The sequence below is a fragment of the Sceloporus occidentalis genome, unplaced genomic scaffold (genome assembly GCF_023333645.1).
Source record: "Sceloporus occidentalis isolate IW3139 unplaced genomic scaffold, rSceOcc1.0.p SCAF_46, whole genome shotgun sequence".
NCBI lineage: Eukaryota > Metazoa > Chordata > Lepidosauria > Squamata > Phrynosomatidae > Sceloporus > Sceloporus occidentalis.
The window spans coordinates 907,588-919,584 of record NW_028317026.1 but is presented as its reverse complement, the minus strand read 5'-3'; positions in this window follow the sequence as shown (position 1 = coordinate 919,584).

Genomic DNA, 11,997 nt, shown 5'->3' with positions numbered 1-11,997 from the left:
GAAACACCATATAAAATGATTCTTACTCCAGGAGATCCAGGTGTCTATAGGTAGAATAGCTACGTAACCATCAGAAAAGCAGTGGCCTAAAACCTTTAAATTAGACCAGCCCAAGGGGCAATCGCCCCACCCCACCTACTTGTTTGCTGTGCTGCAAATGTGCTGCGAATGGCACGCTCAACACTTGTTTATAATTTATTGACATGTGGTTACACAAAAAATTTCATCTCATCAGCTTGCTATGCATTATAAAGGGCCAAATTAGTCAGATACCCTTGGACGAAAGACTAACATCGCCCTTAAATTGTAATAAAAAGCATATTCCATTTCAAGGCAATTCACCAACATCTGACTGCTTAGTAAATGAATCTCTCAATCTACACCCTGCATCTTTACTTTTGGCCTTTAGTCTTATATAGTTAACTCCAGATAATTAAGGGGCAAACGGGGCAAACAGGTAGATTCATTTTTCCCTTGGCGATATTTGTCAGGTGGATTCTGTGCTAAGTGAAGTGTGCAGCAGAAACTCAGGGCCTAATGCCAGTTTCCCAGTCTCTGCAAGGGTGACAACCCCACAAGGGCAAACATGTACCAGTCACAAAAAAAACCCTAGAATGATGGATTTGGAGATGTCTGATATCTGGCAGCAGTTGAACTTAGCCTTGAAGGGTCTTGCTTGGTGAATGAGCGCATGGATTAGCATGCGCACCTTTCCAGCCCTTAATAAAAAGGCCTCTTTCACATTATAGCTCTTATAGACTGCACCTCTGTGCACTGAGCCGAGACAGCTTCCTCTGAGAAGGCATTTGAGAACAAAGCACAGAAGAGGAGAATCAGCACAGCTTTTTTAATATGCTCCAGACAGATATAACCTCCCAAGAGTGGCAAAGCATGAAAGAGAAATAAAAAGTAAAATGCACACATACGGTTAACTAAAGCATTCACATACATTCATTATATTATTTATGGGTGTTCAGATTTCACACACATAGATATATATATATATAAATATATAAATATCTATATATACACTGGTTTATTTTGTGTTAATATATGGAAATTTGGCCACCTGTATTTATATGTGTCACAATTATACTCGATACAAAATTTAAAAGCTATAAAAGTTTTATTTGATGATTTAGCGAAAAAACAAAAAACGATAAGCCTACACTTAAGTCTGCCCTGACAGTGTTGGTTTCTAAGGTATATTTATTGACTAAAATCATGCAGACATTAATTGAATGTGCCAAAAAAGGCAGCCTGTGTAATAACATCCGCCATATGGATGGCTGCATTATTAGTGTCAAATCCTGGGTTTTTAACATGCCCAGCGTGTATTAGAAAGAATGGTGGGGGGGGGGGGGAGGAAAATATGACCTCCTTAAAGAAAAAAATAAAGAAAAAAGCAACGTCAACAGCAATCCAGCCTCATTGTATTTTGGTTTAAACCCCTTTTGTCTGAGAATTGTGCTGCAGCAAATGTAACTCTAAGAATTCTAATACTTTAATCCCCAACGTGCAAATCAACCTTTCAAGGTAGTTGCACAAGGTTACGCAGAAGTGACTGTTTTATGAATAATGCGTGAGTATATGTGTATATACATATATAAATATATATATATTTTTAATTGAAAGCGCAATGCTTAGGTTCCACCTTAACAGAGCACCTTAAAAGATTATCTCGGTTATTTCACAGGCACCGAGCCGGCACTAATAGTCCAAGTCAGATATTGAAAAGCAGCACAGGGCCAGGCAGATCTATTAGAAATTCCCATCCACGCGCCTCATACATATTGATTTCTGACACCAAGCAGCAGTGAAAGGCCCCGTGGGAATAATATATTTAGCAGGGTTCGCTGCGAGGAGGTCACAGAGTGCATACAGATTAGCTTCACAGGACCAAGGCACTAGTATTGAAGCCAAATGCCTGATTTCATATCATTTTAATCTCAACTTTCATAATCCTTTTAGTTCCCCTTTCTCTGGGTGGTATAAAATAAGGCCTATAAAGAGTTAAACATTCCATTTTAATTTTGCTTAATTTTTTTTATTCTCCTTGACATTTTCCGACGATGGGGATGGCGTCATTTTTTTAAATTGTTTGATGCGAGGTCCATCAATTGTTTACGAAAATTAAACAAATCTCGTCATGTCAATTTTAAATCACATATAAAAAGATGATAAAAACAGATTTTTTTCTTTATAGTTACGCTGAGAAAGGCAAACATAGAAAAAATGAGAAGCAATCGCTGCGTAAGCGCGCCTGCTTGTAGCTTATTTGGTATTTGCGTGCTTAATTAACCAGTGCTTGTATTAAAAGTGTTTTAATTAGTTTAAAAAATATATGAAAAAAATATTTTGTGTTTATCTTTTGGCCTCACAGAAGGGAGAGTATACCAATGAGACAAAGAAAGGGGATGATCATAAAAATGATAAAAAGTGTTATTTTAAAAATACAAAGATATGTTTTTTTAATGGTCATTTAACATAGGAAAGGGGAATTTATTTTCATGGCGAAAAGGAAAAATAATTATGCTCATATATTATAATTTTAAATCATTGCAGATATTAGTAACATATTTATCAACCAGTTTCTAGTCAGGATCACTATTTTCAGTGCATTCAAATGCAAGAATATAGTTTAGGAAGGGGCGTAAAATTTCTCTATTCTGCATATTAAAGAAATGTCCGGTAAAAGGTCAAATGTTAGCTTCACAAGATGTGTTTGGAAATCGGCTGCCAAGATCTTACATTCTGTAGCATTTCCTGGGTCATTGGTGGGGGAGGGTTTTTTTCCAACGGAAATTGCCTATCTTCCTTTGTGATATTAAACAAACACCAGCCTCCCTTTACATTTAAAAGCTTTCCACCATCAAATGCATTTATTAAAACACCATTAGGTTCAGACAAGGAAGCATGCATGCCCTGTTCTGCATGAATAGTAAGCTTAATTTTTTTCCTCTTCTTCTGTTTAGATTTTAGTGCCTGAGCAAGGATATGGCAATTAGGACTATTCTAAGAGATGGAACAGGTGATAATAGCTCTTCTAAAGAAGATGATGTGCTATCAAGATGCAGCAGTAGATTACGGATGGAACATATACATTTCACTGATTATGTGAAAAACTCTTTGAAGCAGTCTTATTTGTGATAACTGAGAAATACAGCATCTTAAAAAAAAAAAGATTGTAGTGTAACTTAGCACCAAATTTTTTTTTTACAAAAATCATTTTAATATTTTGCTTCTTTTTTATGTGGCCTCTAAAATATTACTAACCCATCATGTTCTGTGGTATATGTTCTCAGTAGCATAGTAAACCCTAGGAAGATAACACAGATTAGATATTAGATAATTATACTAACAAAAGATTCCAGTAACAATTTCAAAACATAATGATTTCAAAAAGATTTTATATTTCCAATAGAAAGTGGAACAATAATTTAAGATTATGAGGGCATAATCAGAAAACTAAGTTGTAACCAGGGCTTTAGGCACACAGGGCAAGGTCAGAGGTCCTGTCCTGTGCTGATGTCACATCTGTTTCTGCAAGCAGAAGGATAAAGCGCAACACACCTTATGGGGTAGGTACCCATCTTACTCTGTACAGTTACAACCCTGTAAGAAGATGAGAAGTGTGGTCATATGGAGATTTTTCTTACCCTCTGAGCCTTGCTGGCTCTGATATTATTATTATTATTTTTTTTTTTATATAGCGCCAGCAATTTACAATACAATACATATATTCAAAGGGTATGACAAGACAAGAATTGACAGACTAAGACAAACCGATACATTAGGTGGAGAGGGCCCTGCTCTCAATCGTAAAAGCTTACAATCTTTTACATTCTATTATACGGTATATGACCAAAAGTACGTGGACACCAGGCCATGATACCTATGTGAGCTTGTAGCACATCCCAGTTCCTAACCATGGGCATTAATATGGAGTTGCCCCAAATACTCAAGAACATGTTTCCACTGCTCCAGAGTCCAGTAGTGGTGTGCATTGCACATAATAATCTTCGGCTTGGGTGCAGCTACTCAGCCATGGAAACCCATTTCATGAACCTCTTGACGCAAATTGCTTGCTGATGTTGCTTCCAGAAGAAGTTTGGAATTCTGTAATTAGTGATGCTAAAGAGGACAGGCAGTTTTTACACGCGATGCACTTCGGCACTTGGCAGCCCCACTCTGTGAGTGTGTTTGGCATCTTGTGGCTGGTATTTGCATACCCAATTGACTTGCTGCTTCGTGGGACAGGTAGAATGTATGGAAAAGACTTATGCACGGCAAGTAAAATAGATTAACACAACATTTTCGTTTTGTTTTTGCTGCATTCATTTTGGGGCAACAAATATAGTTTCACAGCTCTTCTGCACAATTTCAGGGGCTTTTTCTGATGCTGGAACATCATTTGGGGGTGTTCCTAAAGGGGGAGGTCCCAGGCACCTTCTGGACTCACCTTTCACTTACAGCAGCAGCATGTCAAGATTAAGGAAGAGATCCACATTCAGTTTTGCACTGTAGGACCACCACCACCAGCAACAACAGCACTGCAGCAATAGATACACACACACCCAGCAGCATGCTATGGGACTCAATTTCTCCATAAATTGGACCAGTTTGATTAATTAATCCCTTAGAGAAAGGTAGGTGATATAGCAGCAGCAGTTGTAGCAGGTAGACACCGCCACATATATAGCCTCAGTGTACAGAACACTGAATTTCCCCCAAAATTAGAAAAATAGTTATCCCTCAGACTAAGGAACGAAATTCAGCTGCAGCAGCAAAGGCAGAGCAGGACACACATCAGGCACTGGTAGACAGACTGAACTGGAACAAGAAATGTGTGTGTAAGCATGAATGTGTGTGTGAGAGCATGGATGTGTACTTGTGTGAGCATGGATGCGTACTTGTGTACGTGTGTGTGAGCATGGATGTGTAATTGTGTTTGAGCATGTATGTGTAGGTGTTTGCGTCTGAGCATGTATGCGTAAGTGGGTGAGATGGCCTGTGTGTTAGAATTAATGTGTATGTGGTAATGACTATGAGTAAGAGTGGAATTTTTGTAAGTGTGTATATATGTGTGCCAGAGTGTATGTTGGAGAGGGGATGAGGGGCAAAGACAAGTTGTTTGGAAATGATGACATTGCCAGCTGTGATGTTGGGGGGCCCCAAGGCAGGTCCGGTGCCGGATCAGTGCGGGGAACTCTGATCTCTGACAGCCGGGGAAGGTCTGCACTAGAGGACTGCATTGGGAGGCGGGACCCGCCAAAAAACTTGCGGGCGTGGGTGGTCTTGCTGGGGCTGCGGGCAGGAGCTGGCGGTCAGGCACTGTATCAGGCACGGTAATCCCGCGCAGTCCCGCAAGGCTGTCTTCTCGCTGCTCCATAACAGAGTCTCCTATCTTGCTCCGCTCAGGAACAAGGCGGAGTCACGTGATGTGACGTCACTTCATGTGACTCCGCCTTGTTCCTGGGCGGAGCAAGAGAAGAGACGCTGTGAGGGAACAATTTGCGGGAAATCAGGTAAGGACGCGGGCGTGATTGGCCACAAATGTGGCGGGAGCGGGCGGGATTGGCCACAAATGTGGCGGGAGCGGAACACCCACATTGTGGGAGCGGGATTAAAAACAGCGGGAGCGGGATTAAAAAAGGAGTCCCGCGCAGGGCTCTAGTCTGCACGATGGACGCAGACAACCCCCGCTGCTAGCCGCACCTCCTTCCTGCTGCAGCAGAAGTTGTCTACGCGAATCACGTAGACGTCTACACGCTGCCCGGCTACACGGGGAGTCAGAAGCACCGGTAAATTGGGGGGGGGGCGGGGGAGTGTTAAATGGGGCATTTGTGTAGGCAGAGTGCTCTATGAAATGCCTTTTAACCCCTTTTAATGCATCCAGAAATGCCTTTTTAACCCTCTATACGCCACTCTGCCTCCTGAAATGCCTTATACCTCCCTATATGCCACTCTGCCCTATAATATGCCTTTTAACCCCTAAATGCCAGAGTGGCATATAGGGGTATAAGGCATTTCTGGAGGCAGAGTGGCACATAGCGGGTCAAAAGGCATATCATGGCGCACAGTGGCATTTAGAGGGTTAAAAGGCATATCATGGCGCACAGTGGCATTTAGAGGGTTAAAAGGCATATCATGGGGCACAGTGGCATATATGGGGTATAAGGCATTTCTGGGGCAGATGTGCATAACTGAGGGAGCAGGTTGGAAAATAGAAGGAAATAAAAACAAAATATTTTTCTCAATCATAGCTTTTATTAAAAAAATAGTTTACATGAATTAACATTTACTGGTAAAACTTTTTTCCTATAGGGTCGTTTTATATTCGGGATTTTTCTTTTTTTTCCTGAATTCATATTCTTATAATCAGGGTCGTCTTATAATCGAGCACATACAGTATGTATTACCTGGTTTTGTCACTAATATTTATTTATCAATGAAGAATAGCATATACTATAATAGATACTTATCCACAAATTAGAGGTTTGACTGATAGCGTAAATGTGCCACTGTCTTAAACCACTAAGGAGCACATTTTAAATTTTAAACAACTGAAGCGCAATCACAACCACACTGTTTGTCACCAATATTTATCAATTAAGGTGAAGACTAATATATAATAAGATAGAAAGATAATACAAAATATTTAATAAACAAATAACACACACTTTGTGCAAGCAGTCAAATGCCTAATTTTGTCATCGGTATTTTTTTGTGTTGACCAGAAACTAGAGGTTATACATATATTGGGAGGAGGGGGGCTGATGCAGTCCCTGTAAGTGCTATGTATAGATTATATACATACACTAAAATACTGTAGTACACTACAGCTTCTTCAATACACCCTACACCAGTAGATTTTCTGCACCAATAACTTGCAGTATTGTATATGAGTAATGAGGGTCAATCTCAGCCTCTGCCAAGCTGTCACTGTGTCAGTCTCCAACTCCCATCAGTCTGTAATTGCTGCTCTAATGTTTGTCCCTTTCCCTTGTAAATCCTGATTGGCCAGAAGGAAAAAAGTAAGGAAAATCTCCCTCAGGTTGTTGTCATCAATCACACCCATAAGTATCAATGAGACCACCTCTCGTTTTTTGGCTACTTCTACCTATAAGTGGACTGCACACAGTCCCTTCCACTTTACCTCATCAAGGAGTGCCAAAACTGCTTGTAATGGCGTCGGCTATACATGGCAATGAATGGACGACTCCTTACAAAATTTCAGCACTTTTGCAATTCGTTTTGGGCCGTTTTGTCGGGGATCGCCCTTGTCATCGGAAATTGGTATGAACGCAATTGATGCTGGGTCCCTCGGAACGCAAAACAAAAAAAGCAACGTTTCGGCCAAACAAGGCCTTTGTCAAGCTCAAAAACTTTGCTTTTTTTGTTTTAGTTTCTCTGAATAAAGAAACCCAAGGATTGGAAGCTGATTGGAGTGTTGGGATTCTTTTCTATTCGTATACTTCAAGAGGGGTTATGCTGTCCCCTTTTTCCTGCTAGCACCCAGCTTCCTGTGAGTTGAGTGCTGAACCACTTTTTCTTTTTTAACTGTCCTGGTGTGTGTGTCTGGTGTTGGTGTGGCAGAGCCTGTCCTGGTGTGTGTGTTTGGGTGTCGGTGTGACAGAGCCTGTCCTGGTGTGTGTGTTTGGGTGTCGGTGTGGCAGAGCCTGTCCTGGTGTGTGTATGGGTGTTGGTGTGACAGAGCCTGTCCTGGTGTATGTGTTTGGTTGTCAGTGTGGCACAGCCTGTCCTGGTGAGGGTGTCAGTATGGCAGAGCATGTCCAGGTGTGTGTGTTTGGGTGTCAGTGTGGCAGAGCCTGTCCTGGTGTGTGTTTGGATGTCGGTGTTGAAGAACCTGTTCTGGTGTGTGTGTGTGTCTGGGTGTCAGTGTGGCAGAGCCTGTCCTAGTGTGTGTACGGGTGTCAGTGTGGCAGAGCCTGTCCTGGTGTGTGTGTTTGGATGTCGGTGTTGAAGAACCTGTTCTGGTGTGTGTGTGTGTGTGTGTCTGGGTGTCAGTGTGGCAGAGCCTGTCCTAGTGTGTGTGTTCGGGTGTCAGTGTGGCAGAGCCGCTCCTGTGTGTGTTTGGGTGTCGGTGTGGCGGAGCCTGTCCTGGTGTGTGTTTGGGTGTCGGTGTGGCAGAGCCTGTCCTGGTGTGTATGTGTCTGGGTGTCGGTGTGGAAAAAGCCTGTCCTGGTGTGTGTTTGGTTATCTGGCACTTAATTTACAGTAGGAAATATTTCATTTTTACTTATCCAGAGATAAAATGCCCTCCTGAATTTGTAGTGACTTCAGAGGACAAAACATTCAAGGCCCTGAAATCATTTAGTGGAAAAGAGGAGCTATTGTCTTATTTACTCTATAATATTTATTTCAAGGATTAGTCGCACTAAATTGTGGTATCACTCCTCCGGCTCCTGATGCCGCCGGGAGGAGGACCGGCCGCGGCACATGTGGTATTACTGGGAGGAGGGTTGGCCGCAGGTCCCGGGAAACCAGCAGCGGACAACCCTCCGCTCGAGGTACGCGACGATCTGGGGAATCGGTCCGTTCCCCGGATCGTCGTCCCAGGAAGGGGAGAACCAGGGTTCAGCAGAATCAGCAGTTCCCGGAGCTTAAGTTCTTACCGGTCCTCCGGTCGTCGGTCTGCCTCTGGGCACGTTGCGTGATGCTGGGGAATTGATGGACGGCCGGGGGGCGTGGTTTTGGTTGTTGTCGGGGAGGGGCTTGTGATATGGCGCCAGATTTAAAAAGCCGGTTGTGCCTCTCACAGGCACCCTGTTGCGGTCTTTACAGTTTGTGAAATTCTGCTCTTGCTATCCCTTATCGTGTTTTGACCTTTGGCTTGCCTGACACTCCTTTTGCTCTATGACTTGGTACCATCGCCTGTGACTTCGGTTTATTGACCCGGCTCGTCTGACTACCCGCTTAGTGAATCTGACCCCTGGCTCGTCTGACTACCCGCTCTGTGAATCTGACCCCTGGCTCGACTGACTACCCGCTCTGTGAATCTGACCCCTTGCTCGTCTGACTACCCGTTCTGTGAATCTGACCCCTGGCTCGTCTAACTTCCTGCATTGTGTTCCTGTTACGTGCTGTGCCTTGCTGCTTCTGCTCAGAGCCTATCTCCAGCTGGCGGGAGGTTGTCTACTGTTGGGATCATCTAAGTCCTGGACTGCTGTTGCCGGGAACACCCCTCTCGGCAGCAGTAGTTTGGGCAGAAGAACTTCTGCGGTGACGACCTCCCTTAGAGTCCAGCGTAATAGCGACATTACAACAGGGTCATGGATCCTTCTGTGCTTGGCAAGGTGCTATCCACCCATGGACAACGGCTGGATTCCCATGAAGTCCGTTTCACAAGTATACAGGATACCTTAGACCAAATGGCCCGGGCTATTCAAGGTTTGGTGGCCAGATCTGATCCGGGCACCAGGGGTTCTACGTCTGCATCCACCTCTTCCTCTCCGGTTGCGACTTCCTCTCTGGCTGCTGACTCTGGGACTTCCTCCGTTTCCTCTTCAGTGAAGCTCCCTGCTCCCGCTCGCTAGCATGGGGAACCGGATTCCTGCCGTGGTTTTCTCAACCAGTGCTCCATTCAATTTGAACTCACTCCTCACCTGTTTCCTTCGGAAAGAGCCAAAGTGGGATACCTGATTTCCTTGTTATCTGGCAAGGCCCAAGCCTGGGCCTCTCCTTTGTGGGAGAAGGATTCACCTCTAGTGCATAATTGCTCTGCCTTCATTTCGGCCTTCGATGTCCCGGGAAGACCTTCGATGTCCCGGGCAAAGCTGCTTCTGCTTCCTTGTCTCTGCTACATACCAACCAGGGCTCCCGCTCGGTCGCTGATTATGCTATTGAGTTTAAGACCCTAGCAGCTGAGGTTAACTGGTCCGATGAAGCTCTTATCGCGGCCTTCTATGATGGTTTATCTGAACGGCTTAAGGACGAACTGTCTACCTGGGATCATCCGGCTGAGTCTGATGAATTCGTCTCTTTGACACTCAAACTGGATAATCGGATCCGAGAACGATTATCTCAAAAGGCTAAAAAACATGACCGCAGTTTCAGTCATCAAGTACGCTCCCTCTCACCTTCAGGACCCTCTACATCCTTGGAACCCCCTGAAGAACCCATGCAGTTAGGAGCCACCAGATTATCCACAGTGGAAAAAGCCCGCCGTAGGTCTGAAGGACTTTGTTTTTACTGTGGTCTAAAAGGCCATTTTGTTCATACTTGTCCCAGTAAACCGGGAAACGCTCGCACCCGGACCAAGTAGAGGAGCCTTGTCTGGGTGAGCATTGTATGGCTCCTACAGTTTGCAACAACTTGCTTGTTCCTGCTACACTGGAATCGAATGGAAGAAAAGTTTCGCTCTCTGCTATGATTGACTCTGGGGCCGCTGGTTCATTTATTGATAAATCCTTTGCCCTCCTCCAGAAGATACCTCTCATCCAAGTACATCCTCCTATTGCCGTCTCGGCCATTGACGGTCGACCCTTACAACCCTCCTTCATTACGCATCAGACATCTCTATTGCTACTGTCTGTTGGGCTATTTCATCGAGAGACTATATCCTTCCATATCATTTCATCCCCCTCCTGCCCCATTGTTCTAGGTCTTCCATGGCTTCGCATCCATAACCCAGCCATTAAGTGGTCCACTGGAGACATCCTAGGTTGGGGTCCTGACTGTTCTCAACAATGATTTTCGACCACCACCCCCATTCGATACGTTTCCGCCTTGACGGTACCTTTGGCGTATTTTGAATTTAAGGACGTGTTTGATAAAAAGCAAGCGGAGGTTTTACCTCCCCACAGACCTTACGACTGTCCTATCGAACTTTTGCCCGGTACGCTCCTACCCCGTAGACGTACTTACCCATTGTCGTTGCCTGAGTCTCTGGCGCTTGAAGAATACATTAAAGATAATTTAGAAAGAGGATTCATCCGCAAATCCACCTCTCCTGCCGGTGCTGGATTTTTTTTTGTTGAAAAAAAAGATGGTGGCTTAAGACCTTGTATCGATTACCGGGGATTGAATCGTATCACTGTCACTCATTCTGGAATTGTTCGATCGGTTGAGAGGTTCCACTGTCTTCACGAAACTGGATCTCGGGGGCGTACAATTTGATTCGGATACGTAAAGGCGATGAATGGAAGACGGCTTTTAATACCCGAATGGGTCATGCCCTTTGGACTATGCAATGCTCCTGCTGTGTTCCAGGAGTTTGTTAATGACATCCTCTGATATTCAGTCGCATCGACTTCACGTTCGCATCGTTCTGCAACGCCTGCGCCAGCATCGCCTATACGCCAAACTTGAGAAGTGCCAGTTCGAGGTTCCCCGCGTCTCCTTCCTGGGTTTCATCATTTCTGCCTCTTGCTTCGAAATGGATCCTGCGAAACTTTCAGCGATTTCGGATTGGCCTCAACCTCAGGCATTACGTCCTCTTCAACGGTTTTTAGGTTTTGCGAATTATTACAGGAAATTCATTCAGAACTTTTCTAAAATCGTAGTTCCTCTTACCAACATGACTAAGAAGGGTTCTGACTGCAAGAATTGGTCAAGGGAGGCTGTCCAGGCCTTTGCCCACCTTAAGAAGGCCTTTGCTTCTGCCCCGATATTGCGACATCCAGATGCCTCTAAGCCTTTTATTGTTGAGGTTGATGCCTCCGAAGTTGGAGTTGGGGCGGTTCTCTCTCAGAGGAAAGACTTCCATGACAAGCTTCATCCGTGCGCCTTTTTCTCAAAGAAATTTTCTCCTGCTGAAATGAATTATGATGTTGGTAATCGCGAACTTTTGGGTATTGTTGTGGCTCTTCAGGAGTGGAGACACCTTCTGGAAGGGTCAAGAAATCCTATCACAATTCTAACTGACTACAAGAATCTGGAATACCTTAGTCATGCTAAAAGACTGAACCCTAGGCAAGCCAGGTGGTCGTTGTTCCTCTCCAGGTTTCTGTTTGTCATTTCCTATCGGCCTGG